At 33.0% G+C, this 21,789-nt stretch overlaps 1 long non-coding RNA gene across 2 annotated transcripts in view; it reads right to left on the reverse strand.

The window, feature by feature from the left end:
* Positions 1-14,468: 14,468 nt before the first annotated feature.
* Positions 14,469-21,789, reverse strand: part of LOC112602186 — a 9,830-nt gene continuing 2,509 nt past the window's right edge. The window contains exon 4 of one of the 2 annotated variants that reach the window (XR_003115095.1): positions 14,469-16,869. This is a non-coding gene — a long non-coding RNA (uncharacterized LOC112602186). Of the gene's footprint in view, positions 16,870-20,938; positions 21,167-21,789 lie in introns of those variants that run through there. The other variant, XR_003115096.1, reaches the window with a different exon arrangement.

Below are 21,789 nucleotides of genomic sequence, written 5' to 3' on the forward strand. Positions count from 1 at the left end.
TCAGTAAATCATATAAGAACATAATATCAGCAATATTTCTTCTTAGTTTGCAACTTGAAAATCCGAAAACCGAGTTTTGCAAATTGGTTATAATGGGTATATTCAATTTATAACACTTAAGTTTTAAACATTTATACTGAACATTTTCAATCGCCTCTTTATATGAAGAATAACTTGGAGACCAGATTAAAGAACCAAACTCAAGGTGAGATCTAACAAGAGAAAAGAACAATGTTTTAAATGTATAAAAATTTTTAAAACTATTCGTAGTTCTATTAATGAGCCCTAAAATTTCGAAAGCTTTTTTAATCATGGCATTTATATGTATTGAAAAAGACATATTGCTTTCGATAACAATGCCTAGGTCTCTAATATAATTGACATGCGTAATAACACAGTTATTAATTTTATAATTATAAGTTATTACGTTATCTAACCATGAAAAAGTAATAACACTACATTTACTTAAATTTAAGGGTAGTCGATTATGATGACTCCAAATTGCAAACCTATCCAAATTATTATTTATTATTATTATTATTTTTTTTAAATTTTTTTTTTATTATATTGTTATATCCTTCATTCTTATCCCAACGTTCATAGTTTACATCTTATTCACTACTCACTCATTAAGGAAGCTATTTTGAGGATATGATTTACCATCTGGAATTTTATAATACCAGTACACTGTCATATTCTTATTTTTCTTATATATACACCTACATTATGGATATCAACACTAAACTGTGTGCATTATATCAAACGAGACTTAAACCTAATTACCTCTATGACATTTTTTATTTATTTTTATTATAGTATTATATTATATTTTTTTATTACACTGAGCATTACATATCTTATGCGTATTGCTAACAATAATAGTAGACTTTCGAATAAGACTAAACAGTTGGCCGCACAATGTGAAAATTTTTTGCTCCAAATTTCGTCAACAATTTGTAAGTCATTTGTAAGAACAAATTGGAAATTTGTAAGCACGAATCTAGTATTTATACCCCTCGGGTTGATTTTAAATTAATTGTATATAGATAGGTACTCACAAATTTTCACGTGTGTTTTCTTTTGACGTTTACTCCAGAACAACCGTAGATTTTATATTATTAAGTTAAATTTAAACGTTTGCGTTTTATTTGTTATCATATATTTACATAACTTCCTATTTCTTTCCAGAACTACGTTGGAAAATCGTCTTTCCAATATTATTCATTATTATTATTTTTACATTATATTTAATAATAACATTAATAATAGCATAATTCTTTCATACATACATTCTAGTGTTTAAGTTTTACACAATATAAAATATTTGTGCTCTTTATTTAGACAATATTTTCTTAAATGTTAAAATTAAAAAACTAAAAGTTGAAAAGCTGGCACTGCTAAATTGTGTAGTATCGAGTGGTAGGTTTATGTAATGGAGGTGTTAAATTTGGATTAAATCATTACTTAAATATTAATAGTAAACAAATGAAAATTAATATAACATTTTTCTTTCATTTCCTGTATTTAATTTTTTAAATATTAGCCCTTTATTAATCTGTATTGATCTATAAACAGTATATACAAAAAAATAAAAAATATTTATATGTAGTTATATTTTTTAGAGTTTATCACCTTAAAATCTAAATTGTATAGATAAGTGCATTGAAATTGTGCGATACGCTGGTTCTTGCTAGTGTTACTTAATTTTGCATGTCATTGAATGTCTCCCATGCTCCATCATTTCTTCGACAAACAGTGTAGTAGTGGCCAATAGTATTTGGCGTTCCATAATTGATGCTTTCATTAAATCACAATCTATATATATTTGTTTCCCAATTTCCACGGATAATTCGTTCCGATGAAAAAATTTTCTGCATTTAATATTATTACTAAAATATTTTTCTAATTTTCCTTCCAACTCTTTGAAGTTTTGTAGAACTCAGTAGATTATTTTTTTTTTTTATTGTTCCATTCAAAACTGCATACACTGCATTCATAATATTCTATTACACTTTCAAGTCCTTCACATATTTTTTCATATGCTGTTGATATATTCTCCGAACAGTTAATTAAAATCATATTATTGACCAGAGTTTCTGGTGGGTATATACTATATACACATAGAAATTTAGTAGTTAAATTAACAATTTTAACTTGGTTTCACAAGTTCTTATTTAATTTCAGTGGTTTAAACATTTATTATAACTCCATTGTCATGCTGTTTTAAGAATATTATGTCACTCCAAGACGCAGTTTAAAATAAATATTTATTTTAAGTAACTTTAAATTTCCTTGAGTTTTATTTAACATAATGAAAAGTTACATTAGCATTTAACATAGTTGCATTGATTAAAGCATTAGTTTTGATTTCAATATTACAAACACGTTATTTTCACATCAAGCTAACATGGTAAATAAATGACAACAGAAATTCAGAACAATACTATTATGTTTTTGAAATAACAATAATAATAGTTAAAATAATTTTTTTTTTATTTAGGTTGAAACTAATTAATATTCAACATACATTTTTGTAGAACTTATAAATCTAAAACAATAAATTTTAAAATGAATCCAAAACATTGATAAGGTGTAACTACTTACTTATTTATAAATAAGTACAGTTGATTATTAGTTTAACCACAGATTAGTTAATTTTACTTCATCAACGATCAACTTGACACTCTGTGGTGCGTTTTTATCACTAACAAACGAATAACGATTATGAAAATGAAATTGTAATTCAATCAACGTCCAACATCAATAATGTGAACATGTGCTGTGCTGTTTTTTTTCATTCGATTATTTTATTTGGCGTTTATTTTTTTTTGAATATCCTTGTGTAGTCAGTTGTTAATGTATCTATCTAACTAATTAAAATTCACCAAACCTTGGGAAGTAATAACTACATAGGTATTTTTCGAACTTAAATAATTATTTGTTAATAATGTCGGACTATTTACCAATGGACAACAGTGGCAGTCAATTGTTTGAAGTACTTTATAGTTTAAATTAGTTGTAAACTGTATACATTATATTCTATTAGTTACTTATTTTTGAAACATGTAAAAATGTAGATATGTAGGCTTTGTTTTAATTGACTATAATCAATAATCTATAAACTAATTTTATTATAGACGATATTTGATAGCTTTATTGTTCCCGACTCGAATGCTGCTTTGGTAGATTTATCAGCTGAATTTGTTCAACCCGGTACGACCCCTCCTTGAAAAGTCTGGGGCACAGAAGCAGGGCGCTTGGACGACGGTGAAGAGGAAGGTTAAGAAAGTAAAGAGGGCCGTCCCAAAGGATGTAAGAATACTCCTGGAGGAAACTAAAAAGGTCAGAGAGAAGGGCTGCGGGGCGTTTATCGTCAACTTGCCGCGGAAAGGAGAGGCTGGTTCGGAGAAACCAAAAGTTGTCCCAGAGGCAACTGAGGCGGATCTGATCAAGACTCTCTGGGAAGCGGTGAAGACGGGGATGCACAACCCAAAGTTCAAGAAAGTGAAGAAGGTTGGGGCGGATAAGTTGTACGTGGAGCCGAATGATGAGTAGAGTCGGAAGCTGCTCCAAAACGCTTCGCTCGACCTCCGTCGGGCGGGCGAGAGAAACCCTCGAGTAAAAATATTCGGGGTAGGAATCGAGGTCAAGGATTGCGAAATAGCCTTCCAACTGGAAAAGCAGAACTTTAGTGCTGTTAATCTAGGTATGGGCTGGAGTAACAACCTTGAACTGATTCCTAGGAACAACAGGGTTACGAGTAGGGGACGTGACGTGGAGTTTGAGGTCACGCCCGAGATTGCTGGCGAGATTGTGGGCCAAACGTTGTTTGTTGGGCTGTCCCGTTGTCGGGTGGGCCCCAGTGTTAAAGTATTGCGGTGCCATAAGTGTCAGCGATACGGACACATTGGTGCGTCCTGCAAGGCTTCGGTGGTGGTCTGCGGGCGGTGTGCTGGCTCGCATCACGCTGCGTGCTGCACTGCTCGTCCGGCCGCGATACGGTGTGCTTGCTGCGCCGCTAGTGGTTGGGAGAGTGGTCACGTCTCGGGTGACACCTCAAAGTGTCATACGTGGGAGGTGAATTTCCGGCGGGAAGCCCGGAAATTCAGATGGGCAGTGTAAGAGTAGGGCAGGTGAACCTGGGACGGGGGAAACTGGCAACAGATGACCTGCTGTCCGAGGTAGTGAGAAGGGGTCTGGATGTTATGCTAATCCAGGAGCCGTATGTGACCGGAGCTGGGACGTTTGCCAATCTTGGCAAATCACCACTGAGGTTAATAACCGGCTCCTCATCAGGTGTGAAACCAGCGGCGGCGGTATTGGTTGTGAATCCAAATTTGGGGGTAACACTGATGACGTAGTTTAGCGGGGCTCATTTGGTGATTGTGGAGATTCGAAGCGGGGATCAAAACTTCTACGTGGGCAGTGCGTACTTCCAGTTCTCGGAACCGACCGAAATCCATGTCGAAAGACTGGAAGAAGTCGTCCGGAAATTGGAGGGTGCGGACTGGTTCATTGGGGGTGATGTCAACGCCAGATCAACACTTTGGAATGACACACATACAGACGTGAAAGGGGAGAAGGTAGAGGACATGATCATGTCGGGAAACATGATCTGCTGTAACTCGGGGACGACGCCTACATTTCAGTCGGGGATGGGATCGGCAATACTTGATCTGACGCTTGTGTCGGTGAGTGCTGCCGTGAATGTCCACGAGTGGAAGGTGGTGCCGAACGCGGTTACTAGCGATCATCGACTGATTACGTTCTGCTACGACGTAAACGAGGATGGGAGAAAAGACGAATGGGAAAGAAAAAGGTTCAATGTCCGGAAAGCCGACTGGAATGTTTTTCGCCAAAGGCTCGCTGAGAGACTGTTTGACGGTCAATCAAGCTGGCTAGAGGGGGATATACACTCCAGAGCGGATTACCTAACTTCGGCCTTGACCGAAGCATGTAAGAAATCGATGCCGATGACAAGGCCTCATGGACTCAAGATGCCGACGTGGTTCACGGAGGAACTTGAGACCCAGAGGCGGACTGTCAAGCGGATAAGACGGAAACTGTGTAAGTCTCGTGCTGAAGGAAGCGAGGAAAGGACAGCCGCATTGGAAGAGATCTACCGAAGAGAAAGGAATAAGTATACAGCAGGGAGGAGAAAAGAACAGACAAGGACCTGGAGAAAGTTTACTACCGAGGAGGGTAACGAAAGACCATGGGGGTCCGCCTACCGGTGGTGTAAAGAAGGAGCGAACACCGACTCACGAGGTGTGCTTGCAACCCTCCGAAAGGAGGGGGGTGGGTGCACGGTGGGCCTGGTCGAAACTTTGGACGTACTGCTCAACACCTTAATTCCCCCGGACACGATCGACGGTGAAACTGAGGAACACAAACGGCTTCGTGAGGAGACGGGTGTGCAACTTGGGGACACTGAAGAAACGGCCTGGAGTGGAGAAAGTGAGAGCATCCACTGTGAGGAATTTTCTCAGGAGGAGGTGCGAAGGGCGATATGGCGCATGGGACGGGATAAAGCCCCTGGGGAGGATGGTCTAACAGCCAGAATCCTCAGAGTGGCTTTCCCAGTGATGGCGGAAATAGTGACCACTCTTTTCAACGAGTGTTGGAGAAGGGCCCGATTTCCGAAAGGGTGGAAGAATGCGGTGGTGGTACCACTATTGAAAAATCGTGACAAGGACAGATCTGACCCAAAGTCATATCGCCCGATTAGCTTACTTCCGGTGCTGTCAAAGGCACTGGAGTATCTAATATGCGTGAGACTGAGGGAAAAGATTGGTCCGAGTATGAACGATAATCAATACGGCTTCAGAGCGTACAGATCAACAACCGATGCAATATTGAGAATGAGGGAATGGACCGAAAGTCGGGCAGAGAAGTACGTCCTCGGAGTGTTCTTGGACATCTCTGGGGCGTTCGACAATGCCTGGTGGCCGGCGATATTGCATCACTTGAAAAGGTTGGGAGCCACGGAGAGATTGTGTGAGCTGACACGGGATTATTTAGGGGGCAGATACGCCAGTATCACTGTGCCGACGGGGAGAAGCCAGGTTAGGCTGTCCAAGGGTTGTCCTCAAGGATCTCAGTTCGGACCGGAACTCTGGAACATTTTGATGGACTCTTTACTGAGTCTTGACGAATCGGAAGGAGAACTATCTATTGGTTACGCGGATGACGCGTTGCTGATGATAGCCGGGAAGACGAGATCAGAGGTGATCCAAAAGGCAGAGTCCAAACTGAAAAGAGCAGGCTCCTGGGCGGGTGGTATGAAGTTGACCTTTTCGGCCACAAAGACGAAAGTCATGTGTCTGAAGGGAAGGCTGACTCCACCCTACACAGTTAGGATGGACGGGAAGAGGATAGCGGAGGTAACAGAGATGGTTTATCTCGGAGTTACCTTGGACGATAGGTGGAGTTTTAGGAGCCACGTGAAACGAGTAGCGGGGAAAGCGGCACCAATGTTTCAGAGGATCCGGCGTATAGTAGCCTCAACCTGGGGCCTTAGTGGGCGGACGACGCGCAGATTATACTTAGGTGTATTTGTGCCGAGACTGCTTTACGGGGCTGCGGTGTGGGGTAAAACCGTCGGCGATCGGATGATGAAACGTTTGCTGCTAGGAGCCCAAAGGGGTGCGCTTTTGGCGGTAACGGAGGCATATCGTACCACGAGTACGGATGCTCTGCCTGTGCTGGCGGGAGTTCTCCCTTTGGACCTGGCTGCGAGACAATGGGGCCGTTTGGCTAGGAGTAGGAGATTAGGGCTCGGGAGGGAGCACATGGACAGGGTAGAGGAGGAAGGACTTGCAGAGTGGCAAGCACGGTGGGAGGCTAGTGAGAAGGGTAGACTCACATATAGCTACTTCCCATGCGTGAAAGAAAGGTTGAAGTGTAGCTGGGTGGAGGTGGACCATGAGTCCTCCCAGTTCCTAACGGGACATGGGGGATTCAGGTCCTATCTCCTACGCTTCTCTAAGTCAGAGACCGACGAATGTCAGCTGTGCGGAAGCTCGGATACGATGGAACACGTCGTCTTCGAGTGCGATGCACTGGCGGGCGCTAGACGGGCACTAATAGACCTAGTGGAGGCGAGAGACCTACAGTGGCCATGTTCGCCGCGTGTCCTCGTGAATTCCCCGGAGCTCTGGAAAGAGTTTCGTGGATTCATGACGGAGGTGTCGGTCGTTCGCGGTCATGTTGTGGGACTCTCATTAGATGAGGTCTAGACTCACGCTCGCAAGAGCTGAGGGCGTCTGGGACGCGGAGCGGTAGCAAAGGTACGGCATGGGAAATGGTGTGAATAAACCCTTCGGGGTGATGTCTGCCAATTCCGGCGGCCGTGGCTCGTCCGACTGGACTGAGTAGGCATCTGGGATGCGAGGTGCAGAGTCGATCGGCGCGATGGTAGAAGAGACAGTGGAAACTGCTCCTCGGGGTAAGTTCTGTTGGCTCTTCTCTCCAGTGACCTACGTGTTCACACTAGGTGCGCCTGGGGCGCGTGGTTCCGATGCACGGTCTTCGGGCCTGTAGACGCTAGGCGGAGCGTGGTGAATAGAGTACTCACTCTATTTCAAAATAAAATGAGGGGTCACGACCACCGTGTAACCCGCGAGCGTGGCGTTATGGGCCAACCACTAGCCCTCGAGTATCTGTAAAAGTAAATAGTAGGGAGGCGAAACAACCTAGCTTCAGGCCATGATGGAAGTCTAGCCGAAACGTCGCACTTTAGACGCCTAATTTAAATTAGGAATAAGTACTACGGGAACGACGTCTGGAACCAAGCATCGGGGAAACCTGGTGTGGACGTCTGGGATCGGATTCGTAGTGGCTGTCATGTAAATGACGAAAGTGGTTATTGATCGCATGCTGATCAGGCGAAGGTTAACGGTGAGTATTCTCCCGGGAACTCAGCCACTCTGCCGGTGGGAGTATACCACCTGGCGGTTGCTTAAACCATATTAAGTAGCGGGTTGGATAGTTCCGCGGCCCTACCAGTGGTCAGTAGAGAGATTTGATACATCTCGATACCAAACTGGTAGTCATTTGAAAACCCACGTTTAAGGCGAGGGGCGTAAGAACTCCTTTCCTGAGACTGGTGGACGGCCTTACAACTGTCCTCATATGACGATGCCTGATACTTTTCCCGAAAAGTATCTGGTGCCTCTGCCTGAAAGGGGACGAGTCTAGGCTCATATACCTTTCTTGCGGAGTGAAGGACTTTGTCCAAATTTGGAACTTCATGTACGATCTATCTAAATTCGCTGCAGCATTTCCACTAGTATCGCATAATGCTAATAATGTTGCAAAAGCGTTGGTGGAAGGATTCATATGTCAACATGGCATACCTGAAACCATTGTAACAGATTGTGGAACAGAATTCACAAGTAAAATATTTAAAGAGTGTTGTAAGCTATTACAAATAGAAAATATAAACACGACGCCGTATCATCCTCAATCTAATGGAGGTTTGGAGAGGTCGCACAGAACTCTGGTGGAATATCTACGGCACTATGTTGACAAACACCAAAAAGACTGGGACGATTATACAGCATACGCGATGTTTGTATATAATACCACAATACATACAACAACTAAATACCAACCGTATGAACTTGTATATGGATTTCCAGCATTATTGCCACATACACTCAGCCGCACACCCGCGGCACGTTATAATTATGATGATTACACATCAGAACTGAAACAAAAACTGCAGGAGTCCCATAAGATAGCATGGGACACCATAGTATCCTCTAAACAAAAATCAAAAAAGAACTATGATGAAAACAACCATCAAATAGATGTACAAGTCAGAGATCGCGTAATGATTAAAAATCATCAACAAAAAGGGAAACTAAAACAAAAATGGTTAGGCCCTTACAACGTAACAAGTTTATACGAAAATGAAAATGTCACGATACAGCGTGGCAGAAAGGAAGTTAGGTTACATAAAAATGAAATAAAAATCGCCAGTTAAATTAATATTAATTAACTGACACAATAAAACGCTGTTACAGACTTTGTTGTTATTTCAAAACAAGCACCACACAATATGGAAATACGCAGATATATCAACCAGCAGACATTTACTTCCAAGCCATCAATAATCTTCGTACATCTAACGCACAATGGCGTTTAATTACATACATCAATATCGCCGACTATAACAGAAAATATAATCAAATAAACGACATTTTACAAAAGTTAAATCAATCATGTGATCTAGGGAATAAACTCGAGATTGATTCAATTAAATCTCTTTGTTCACAATTCAACAATCAGGGTACAATATTCCTAACAAAAATCAATAATAATAGAAATCACGTTCTTAAACTTTGGATAATTCTAAAGCAGTGGATAGTTCTCGTTTGTAACGAGATCTAATTAACCTAGTTGGATGCACAAAAAATGTATTATTTGGAATATGTAACGATTCGGACGCTGAATATTTCTACAACAAAATAAAAGAATTAGAAAATTCCAACGCCAAAAGTTCTCAAATACTAGAGATCCAAACAAATTTTATAAAATCAATATCAACAGTGAACGATTCATTAATCAAAACAGAACAACAGAATGCTCTAATCAAAGAGTATGATAATTTGTTAACGGAAGTAGCAACAGAAAAATTAGGATTAGGTATCATGCATTTCGAGACTGCTATTATGGAAAGATTAACGATTGCGAATTTGATTATAGCTTAGTTTGCATATGAAACAGAAAACTTAGTTAATGTAGTAAATTTAGCTCTGCAAGGTTCAATTCATCCCAGTTTAATAGATTTTAAAATGTTTACAGAACAATTAAAAGAAATAAAAATCATACTACCAATAGACCTAGGTATATCAGTAGACTTGTCTAATAAAGGTGTGTCGGAATTACTACGGATAGGCGAAATAAATATAGTTATTTAAAAGATTTATTAACATTTATAATAGAAATACCATTAATTGATAACTTTAAGTTTGTAATGTATAAATACCTTTACCTATTAAGATACATGATAATATTTACATAATTATAGAACCTACATCAGATTATGTAGCAATAAATAAGTCACGTTTGCATTATATAAAGCTAAGTTCTCAGCAATTATCAAATTGTAAAACCATAACAAATGCAATTATTTGTAACCACGATCAACCTATTCAAAATGTAAAAGACTCATGTGAAGCAATGTTATTTCGTAATCCAGAAACAATCCCTAAATTATGTAATGTAGAGTATGTTCAATTTAATCATAATATATGGCATAAGTTAGAAAATAAGAATACCCTCTTTTAAACTTTAAAAACCGAATATCAACAAACGAAATATTTTGAGTGTAATAATTTAATTTTTAAATCTAAAACAATAGTATTGGGCTTTACTCTTGAAAAAAAAGAATGTTTCATGTATAGATAGACAAATTATGGTACCAGTCCAAGGGCACTTGTTACCTATTAAACAAAATTTAAAACTGTTCTTTGAACTTCCAGGAATTTATAATACAGCTTCAGAGTATACTGAAAATGCTATGAAACAAAAAGATATTCTTACATCATTTTTAAATGGTAATACTTGGAAGTTGATCAAGTGTAAATTCGTTGACAAAGTAGTTTTTCCTATTTTTCTTTACTACGATAACGCTGAAACGGGAAATCCATTAGGATCACATTAAGGAATCTATAAAATGGGATGTGTATACTATACCTGCTTTTCCACCAGAATATTTATCGTCCTTAGATAACATATTTCCCGCTTTTTTATTTCTTTCTTCTGACAGAGGAAGTTCAAAGTTTAATAACAAAACTATTTTTGCTTCTCTAATTAAAGTATTTATAGATTTGCAAGAAAACGGAATAACTATTTTAGTAAATTCAGTTAATATTCAAGTATAATTTGTTCTTGGATTAATGCTGGGGGATAACTTGAGACGCAACTCTGTACTTGGTTTTGTAGAAAGTTTTTCGGCAAATTATTATTGTAGAATTTGTAACTCCCATAAATCAAGCCTTCAGAAAATTCTCTTTGAAAGTACTAAATGTCTTAGAAATGCTGAAAATTATGAATTAAATGTCTTAAAAGACCATGTATCCGAAATAGGTATACGTGAACTTTGCGTATTCAATCAAATTTCCAATTATCACGTCACTGTACATAGTGTATGTGATTTTATGCATGGCATTACAGAAGGAGTTGCTCGTTATGATATGGCATTAATCATACACACCTTATAAAAGATAAATATTTTACTTTAGAATGTTTAAATAATCGTATAATGTTATTTGAATATGGTTTCTCCGGAAAAAAAAATTCACCACCTGCAATCAACCAAAATAATCTGAATAACGGTTGTATAATTATGTCATCTTCAGAGATGCTTTGTCTAGTTCAATATTTTGGATTAAGTTTTGGTGAGCTGATTAATAATGAATAATCTATTAATAATGAAGTTTGGAAATTATATTTAATGTTACAACAAATTATTGATATTTGTTGTTCGAGAAAAATTCAACCTGAATGTTCTTATTTATTAAACAATATAGTTGCTGAACATAATCGACTATATTTATTATTATCTCAAAGTATTCTGAAATCAAAATTTCACTTTCTAACCCATTATGGTAGTCTTTTAATTAAAAACAATCCTTTAGTATTAACTTCTTCAATACGCTTTGAAGCAAAACATAAAATTTTAAAAGCTTTTTCAAATTTAATACCTTATCGAATTAATCTTGGTTATACCCTTACAAATAAGCTTCAATTGCAGATAGTAAATCGATATTTAACACGACCTGGTTTAAGACCAGATTTAAAATTAGGCCAATGTTGTATTATTTCCCCAACTGTCGAAATACCATCTAGTTTCTTAAAGCAATTGCCTATTGAATTAAAATCATTTGTATCATGGATGATTTTTAAAGGTGTATCCTATAGATTTGGTATAGTTTTCGTTTAAACGTTTGGTTATTGTTTTTTTTTATTTTTTTGCTTTTGGTATTAGAATTCGTCTATACTTAAGATGAGTTAACATTTTATTTATGATGTTATATTTTGCATAAATATACTACATATTTATTTAATTGTACTTGTAACACAAATAAAGTTTTGATTTATATAGGTATAAAACAGAAAAAAATTGTTCATTTATTTACCTTTTCTCATGTATATACCTATAGAACATACCATAAATGACAAATATCAAAAATCTTATTTGTAATGGTTCATAGTATTCAAATTACTGCTTGGTATTTATTATAGTCAATATTAACCATATCAATTACTTATTATGATCTGTACTAAGTTAAGAGTATTTAGCTGAGATAAAAATACCTCACAAGGTAAAAAATATTAAAAATGATGTGATAAAAATAATATACAAGAAAATTATTTTGAATATTTAAAATTGATAATTCAATATTTTCTTTCAATTAAATCAATAACATAAATGAGGTTACTTTATCACTTACATAGTGTAATTTTATATTAGTTTCTTCTTATAAAACCACTACATTAATGAAGTTGAATTTAAGTAAATTTTATTTAATCTACATTATATATAAAGTTAATTTTACTAATAGTTGGAGTTATTTTAACAATAAAATAACTTATAAATAATTACCTAAAATATAATTGTTTTAGATAAGGTTTTGGTTATTTTTAACCCAGAATTGAAACAGAGATAACTACCAATTATGTAATTAAAATAAATGTTATGATCAACATTTAGTTTTTGTTAAATTGACAACAAATTAGGACTGGCTGGAAAATGACGTACAGTTGTGCATAGCATTGACACTTCCACGAGTTGAATTAACTACATTTTTCTATGTGTGTAATTGTATTGAGCAATTCTTAAAATAGTTTCCTTAATCAAGTGCACGTAGCCCAAATATGATATTGAATGTTCATATAAATATGGGTGTTTTATACACTTAAAAAAAACTTAAGTTACTACTCTAAGTACTCACTACGGACACACGGACTCCTACGGAGTGTTTATTGTCGTTGTGTCCATACTTTAAGAGGACGTCGTACCCGCGTATGTTGTCTCCGTCTTACAAATGCGTAACATGACAAATAGTACTCTGTTCAGAAGATCGAACGCTTCTTCAGTTTGAAGGTGGATGACCTGTTTTGAAATTTAAAAATTAGTTATCTAGGCATCCTATGACTTTATTGTATTTTATTCTTAAAGTTGTTATGTGTTTTAAGACGCAATTTACAATTTTAAAATACTCATAACTTGCTTTAAAATTAAAATACAATAAAAGTCTATGAGATGCCCTAGATAATAATCTCACCTTTTAAATTTCAAAAGAGTCAATTCATTCTAATTTTCAAACTGAAGGAGCTAAACGTGATCTTCTGAGAGTACTATTTGTCATGTTACGCATTTGTAAGACGGAGACAACATATGCGGGTACGACGTCCTCTTAATGAAATAACGAATTTAACTTTTACTGTATTATTATCATTATACCATTTTAACGTAAATTCAACTACTGTGTTATATTATTTATAACTACCTTTCCTTTTTTTTACCCTCGTCGAAAACTACGTAGCTGCACCGTCATAAAAGAAACATTGTTCCACAGCAGTAACAGGGCTGTGCACCACAAATTTGGTGTCAGGTGTGGGGTATTTTAAACTTTAAATTAAAATTCACAGTAACCAATATACATAAATTGTTTTGTTAAACGGAAAAAAATGGCTTGAGTAGGATATTTCCACTTAAACTTTTTAAATTTCCCTACCCAAAAGTACTGTGAACATGCAAATACATACTACTACCGGCTGCATACGAGTATATTCTGCGTGTGTATATCTTAAGGGTTAACTTTAATTATTGTGTTTGATTTACTGGAACCTAGAGTGCAAGGACTTGAAAGGTTATGACAAGACCGTGTCGCGAACCAGTAAAAAAATAAGTGCTGGTGAATATCATTGTCAAGCTGTTGAAATAGTGATATTTGTCTTATAATTCATAAATTGTAAATAGTCTTATTTTTTATTTTTCTATATAAATTTATATTTATAGTACAATAATGCATAAACAATTATTATGACTTAACTTATATAAACTTAATTTAGGTTATATTATTTTTACAGTTTTTTTTTTTTTATGTGTTGATATACAAACAATTATAACTTAGCTTAGGTTATTTTTTTACAATTTTTTTTTCCATACAATGTATTAATGTACAAACAATTATAACTTAACTTAGGTTATTTTTTTACAGTTTTTTTTTTCCATATAATGATTATAATGTATTGATGTACAAGTAATTATTCTTATTTGGTCTAATTTACTTATACTAATCTTAAATTATGCCATTATTTTTTTTATTTTTTTGTTTGTTTTTTTGGATAAATATTTATATATAACCTAAGTTGACTTAAATTAGGTTTTATATTATTATTTACAATTATGCATAAACATTTAATAATTAACTTAAATTAACTTAAAATTAGATAATGTATTTATTTTTTACATTTTTTTTTTTTATTGATAACCCTTTTTTGTATAATATTAATACTATTTTATTTGTGCTCTACTAAAGTACACCCTGTCAGCGTGAGTAGACCAATGAAGTTTCTTAATAAATACAGCTGCAGGGCACAGCATCCAAACATCAAGCCGCTGTCATCAAACGAGTTAGTCATAAGGATGTGTGACAAAACCTAGCCGAATGATCAAGAAATATATGTGTGGGTGAGCAACAGAACATCGTACTTGAACACAGAAACCAAGTTTAGAGGTTTGGGTATTTCAAACGTTGCGTGGCCAAATCCAATAACAACAGATCAAATAATAGAGAAGTCAAAAAACTACCTACTCTACCCCAGCATATCAGCTTTCTTGAGCAACACGTCTGAGGGCCTGTCGGAGAAAAAAGAGAAGGCGGAAGGCAGTGGAAATAACCAACAAGATCGGTGACGCGGTGACGAAGATTTACAGAAAAGGATTCATGTGAAAATCAAGTAACCGAAAATTATACTTCGATCAAAGAAAAATACAATTTTTCCGATTTAATGTCCCCAACACCCATCGCAGTAATAAAAATATTTGAAAAATTAACCAAAACATACACGATTTAAAAAAAAAACAAAGAAAGATGCAGAGATTGCAAAAAGTGTTCAAGATTTACTTAAAACAAATAAACCCATCATAATGACCAAAGAAGAGTAAACAGCACTTATGGACAATAATACATGCAACTTAAGTAATGTAATTTTTCCAACAAAAACGATTAAGTGGTAGACCACTGTCACTTATCCGGCAAATATAGGCAAACATTCAGTAATACCTACAACCTCAAGCTTCAAACACCGAATTTCATACCATATTTTCATGTTCATTTATCAAATTATGATACAAATTTAATCGTAACCGAGTTGGGTTACAACTCCATAACTATTTCGGTTATTTCAAACAGCGAAGAAAAATACATTTCATTTTCAAAACATGGGACCAATAACTTTTCAATACGATTCTAGACTTATGTCGTTTCATGGCATCGAAACTACAAGTATCAACACTTACAGAAAATGCATTAACAGTCGGGTTCGAGAAGTTCGGACAGACAGCAAAAAACGTTTTTACTGAAAACGTGCAAGCTCATTACTCTTTAAGGTGTATACTCTTATGAATATACAGATAGTTGGAACAAGCTCGAAGAAACAAATTTACCGGCGAAAAAAAAAGATTTTTACAGTAGACTAACAGTCACGTGTACAACAAGTAAATTATGAACACACAAAGACCGTATGAAACCATTTCAAATGCAAAAACCTCGGAGAATATAGTGACTTTTTAAAAAAAAACCTTTTATATTGTTGGCCATTGTATTTTAAAACTTCAAAGTCATGTGCATTTTAACATACAATTTGGACCTTGTTTATTATTATACAAACTATAAAAACATTATTTATAGAATGTTTCTTACCAAGAAAAAATTAGTCAACTGATAAAAGATGAAGTAATTGGGAAAGATATAACAAACTCCACTGTCAAACAAACTGAAGGAATTATTACTATAAAATCAGTTGCAGATGTAAAATGCACGAACTATTAGGCATGTTCATGTTTATATAATTATATAAACATAATTATATTATATATTACATATAATTAAGTCTAGAGCTAAGCATAATTCATTATTACTTGGCAAAGAAGATGTCTTCGATTATGAAGACGACATAAAAGCTTTTGATGTTGCCATTCAATAAAGCCAAACTTTTCATACAAGGCAAATTACCTTGAAATTTATAATGACGAGAAATTTGTAAAAAAATGTCGTTTAAAAAAAACAACAGTAGAGCGAGTTCTGAACGAAACAATCGATGAGATAAAATACCCTACAACTAGAGTTTGAGCTAGATATCTATTGTAACAAGACAAACCCGATATCGTAAACCGAGATAACTTTGCCCCACTTCGGAAGTAGTAAGCACTTCTGTATGGTATGATATACCTACACATTTATCAATTTTATTCTTTATGTTTACGGACACAGCAGATACAACTAAATAAAAAAAGGTTAGCTAATCAGAAGATAAGACAGTGTAGTGATGTATACCGAACAAACCATTCTCTAAGAATCTAAGATAGTTATGACACGGCATTAATATTGTATTATTAATTTTTTTCTTGTCCATTAATATTGGTGGTCGCGGTCCACAAAAAAAAAAGAGCTGAGGGCCGCATGTTTGACATGCTTGTTTTAGAGGTATTTAATATAATTATTTTTACATTCATATCTAATTTTTTTTTAAATTATAATTTTATGATGCTTAAGTTATACATGTATTTTTATTAGGATAAAGATATTCAAGTAAACTCTTCATCTTCTTCATCATATGAATCAAAGCCTACAAATTAAATTTAAATAAATTTGCCAAATGATAAACATAAAAAAAACAAAATACACAAAATTTAAATTGTTTTTTTCAAATTCAGTTGATATTGGTTATGTAAGAAGTAATTTTAGAAGGGAATAATTTATTTTTTATGTACATAATTATAACATTTATAGTTTGCTATTATTATATGAGTCAAATAATGTTACTGTATAGACAAGTGTACCCTTATCAGAGAGAATAGTGAATGTAGAAGGGATTTGGGAAAATCATGGTTATATTTTTAAGCTTTAGATTTTCCAAGGTGTAGCAGGACCAAATATACTAAACAATAATAATGAAACTATAAGTTTTTTCATTGCATTTTTACAAATGAATTAATTGGCCATTTAGTGTTTCAAACAAATTATTATGCTCAATAAAAGCAAAAAACTTTTGAGACAATCAATACTGGTTCTATGAAAGTATTTATGGCTATCAATATTGTAATGGGTATAAAAAAGCTTTCATCATATAAAGACTATTGGTATGTTAATATACAACTAAGGGATAAATACATATCATCTTTTATATCATTAAAAAATTTCAATAGTTTTTATCCAATTTCCACATCAATGACAATAACTTGGAACCCCAACGACTTGAACCAAATTATAACAAGTTATATAAAATACGGCCTTTCCTTGATTACCTATCTGAAACATTTTTGCAATGTATGAATCCAAATGAGTTTCAATCTATTAATGAAAATATGATACAATTTGAGGGGCATAGTACAATGAAGCCTATAGAAAGAGTCTACAAAATTTAGGTGCAAGCTGATGAAACTGGGTATGTTTGTGAGTTTGAGATATACACTGGAAGAACGAATTCAACTGAAAGTTCATTAGGCAAAGGTGTAGTAGTAAACTTACAAAAAAATCCAAGGAAAATATCAGTTTTTTTAATAATTTTTTACATCTCTTGATTTCATGGAAGATTTTTTTTTTAACAAAGTTTATAGTTGTGGAACTATAAGAGATAATAAGACATCCTATAAATAAATTGAATGACAAACAAATGGAAAATAGGGGATAGTGAGGGAAGTGTCATGAATAAAATGAAAAAACAATCGTGCAATACAATTTCCCTCTAACCTACTACAATTCTGATCAATTTACAAGTTGCTCGAGAAAAGCAAAAGATGGATCACTAACATAACATGCCCTATATAGGTGAAAGATTATAATAAGAATATGAAATATGTTGATTATGCAGATATACATGATTTTTTGCGTAAAATAATTGTACTAGTTAGAACAGCCTTAGCCCAGACTGTCACTGTAATCAAAAATGTTTTACTAACCTAACGGATGAAAAAAAAATTTATTTATTTGTAATATTAAATAATAAAAGTGATACGAACAAACAAAATACATATTTGGCTGGATTAATTAAGGTCAAACCTGTTATTTGTCAAAGGAAAAGAAATAATAGTCGATCAAGTAAAACATGTTCTGTAAAATATGAAATAAAAAGTGGTTTAGATATTACTTTAGTTTGTAAGAAGGCCTTTTATTCTCTTTTTGAAGTTTGAAAATCTAGAGTAGAAAGAATTATAAAAAATTTTAAGAACCATATTCCCAGCTCAGAGAATAAACGTGGTTAATATCAATGTCGACCTAATAAAATATTTGGCAATATAATGTTTCTAATTAGATATGTTTATTAATTAATTTTCTAAAAGACAATCTCATTATAGTAGGTTTTTAACAGAAATTTCAACATTGCATTTGGCAATCCCAAATCTACACCTGTGAAACCTATGATAAATTTAAAAAAATGATTGATAATGAAAACAATGCAGAAGAAAAAGCTAATCTTGAAGTAGAAAAACAAATTCATCTATGGAAAGCAGAAATGTTGCACTTATTTAAAGCCCAACAAAATGATTCAATAATTGATGTTCTAAGCTTTAATTTTTAACAAAACATGCCATCGGATGTTTTATTAAGTTTTAATTATTACTAAAAGTTGAAATATAATGTTTTTTGTTTTTAGTTTGTCATATTGTAACTATGAAAAGTAATAAACTATTTAAAATTTTCATTTTATCGTTTATTGTTAAATTTATTAAAATGTTATAATCTTTGTTTTTATCTAATAAAAAAAATAAAAAGCTATAATGTTAATTATTTTGCTTTTAAAGTTTAATGTACGCATGAACCAAATGCATCTTTTAACCAAAAAGGATATGATCAAGAATAGCGGGGAAGAAACCAAAATAGGACTTTTACAGATATGATTGACAATTTTTATAAACTAGTGGAGCTAAACAGCTCTTCAACTACTGCTTAAATATTGCATTATCAGACATTGTTATCTGCTGAAAAAAATTAATTTTATTAAATTTGGATATTTTACTATATGTCTTATAATTGATTAAGATAATGATAAACCTTAACAAAAATACATTGTAAGAATTAATTGCTTTTTGTAGGTGATTATTAGAAAAAAATAAAACTTATAGTCTGATGTTAATTTTATTGAAAAATATCAACAAAAAAACTTTATTTTATGCTTAGTATGCTCATTATGTTTTTAAAAAAAGTAAACTTTAATTTTGTCTCTTCAAAACTAAATTTTTTCATAAAACATGTCATAAATATGTATGATATAATATTTAATATATATATTTACTATTTATTAACAATGTAAAACAATTTTAATTTTTTTTTTTTTTAATGAAATATTTTTCTAGCAATGTAATTTATATTTTAAATGGTTATTTACATATATTCCACATAATTAATAATTTCCAATTAATACCTTAAAATGCATATAACTTATTTGTTAAGTAAATTCATTTAAAGTACATAATAGAAATAAAATCAATTATATACATTTTATAACTAATTGTTGAATATTCTTTTTTCTACACATTTAGTTATAAACTTGAAAGTGTACTGTTTCTAAAACTCTGTAATATGTAGGCATAAAATATACCTTTTGTGTGATAAGTTTTTATCACATATGCAAATTAGCTAACACAGTCAAACATTTATATTTAAGATGCTTATGGAGTGTAATTTAAAATATTCATTAAAAAATACATCTATGAGCTTACAAATCAATAGACCGCGCCAGGGGCTCATTCAAATGCATTTATTCAATATTATATAAAACCATGGCTAACATGACCATGTATCAGTTAAATGGTTAACTTACAATAATTATCATATACAATAATATTACACATATAACACTAGCTAGTTTTCTTAGTTAAAAACCACTTTATATCAACGTTAATACAAATGTAGTAAACAAAGAACAAATAACTAGTTTTAGAAGTATATATAATTAATTGTTTCATTACCATGTAATAATATAAAATTTCTAACATTTTATTTAAAAAAAAAAATATTTTTAATGAAGTTAGTTGATGTAAAAAACTTAAGTCATATTTTAGAATCAAATTACATGATACATTAATTATTTTAATTAAATAAATAAATTACTACTATACCGTAAAATTTAGTTATGAAATAATCAACATAAATAAGCATAAAATTGTTTTTATTTGATATCTCAATTAACACTATTTTCAAATAAAATGCCATTACAAACAACTTAAAAAAAAAATTGATAAAACACATATGACAAAGGAATAGGTTGGCCATTAATCAAAACAATGAAAATAAATATGAGTTAAATTATACTGTTAAAAGAGAAAGACATCAAAGCACGGCAAACAATGTGAAGTCAGTTAAATTGATTACTCAATTTTCAGAACAACATTATTTACTTACAAGTTTACTGTTATTATGAATTAACATTTTTTAGATAATTAGATCTTGATAAAATTGTTATACTTTAAAAATATTTTAATGTTTTTGAATAAACAAAAATTCAACATAAAACTAAAATAAAGATCTAATGTTTTGAAAATAAATATAATGAATAAAAAAATGCTGTGTTTTAAAAGATGTTCTCAGTTAGATTGATGTAGGATATTAAAATTATATTGCATTTATTTAATAGCACAAAAAATAAAAATAAAATAAGTTAAGTTAACACATAGTTATATTTATGCTTTGTGCTCATATATCCTATATCAAAATATATTACAGATATTGGGGTTATGTTGGCTAAAAAAATTTAAGTATTTAATTAGAGGATGGTAATTAAGCCTGAGTAAGTTAGGTTTACAAATGCAAAATAATAATAAAAGGAAAGTAACACAAAGTAACACACTTCATAAATAAGGAATTGACCAGACATCATCCAAATATAATGCATGTTAATATTACAACAGCAATGTATTGTAGGCCTATAAACAACAACAACGAAAGAATACCATTTCAAAAAACCTAGATAAAACAGTTGAGATTAACATATTCAAATGTGAGTAGAACAGTATCCAGACATCATAATCCAGTAGGATCATCATACATAAACCTGAAGCCAAGAACAAAAGAATGCTTACACTTAAAAAAGCCTAAGACATATTCAAACGTAATTTACAAGAGTTAGAGCGAGCACCATCATGCTGGTCAGGAATTTAATTAATTGAAATTCAAAACACTTTAAAGAATAATTATCGTGTGATTTATTTACTATACTGTGAGCTACCGAACACACTCATAAATGGTTGCTTGAAAGTAGGCCGCTACACTAACAGTTTTATTGAGTTTTCAAATTTTGTTCAATAACACTACTTGACTCATGTTATAAAGTTTACTAAATTAAAAATCTATTATTATTATATTACCTATCAAGTATTGTAGCTTAAAAAAAGAAAGTATGAATATAAAAAGAATGTCAATAAAACCTAGACTTTAAAATTGTTTCTAAGATATGTGATTTAAATCTTTTAAATTTAAATTAAACTTTGTATTGTTATTTAAAGTTACATTTTATTAAACATAAAATGCCTATTAGTAAGTGAACATC

The sequence above is a fragment of the Melanaphis sacchari genome, unplaced genomic scaffold, assembly GCF_002803265.2.
Source record: "Melanaphis sacchari strain LSU unplaced genomic scaffold, SCAv2.0 Contig101_pilon_pilon, whole genome shotgun sequence".
In the NCBI taxonomy this organism is placed as follows: Eukaryota; Metazoa; Arthropoda; class Insecta; order Hemiptera; family Aphididae; genus Melanaphis; species Melanaphis sacchari.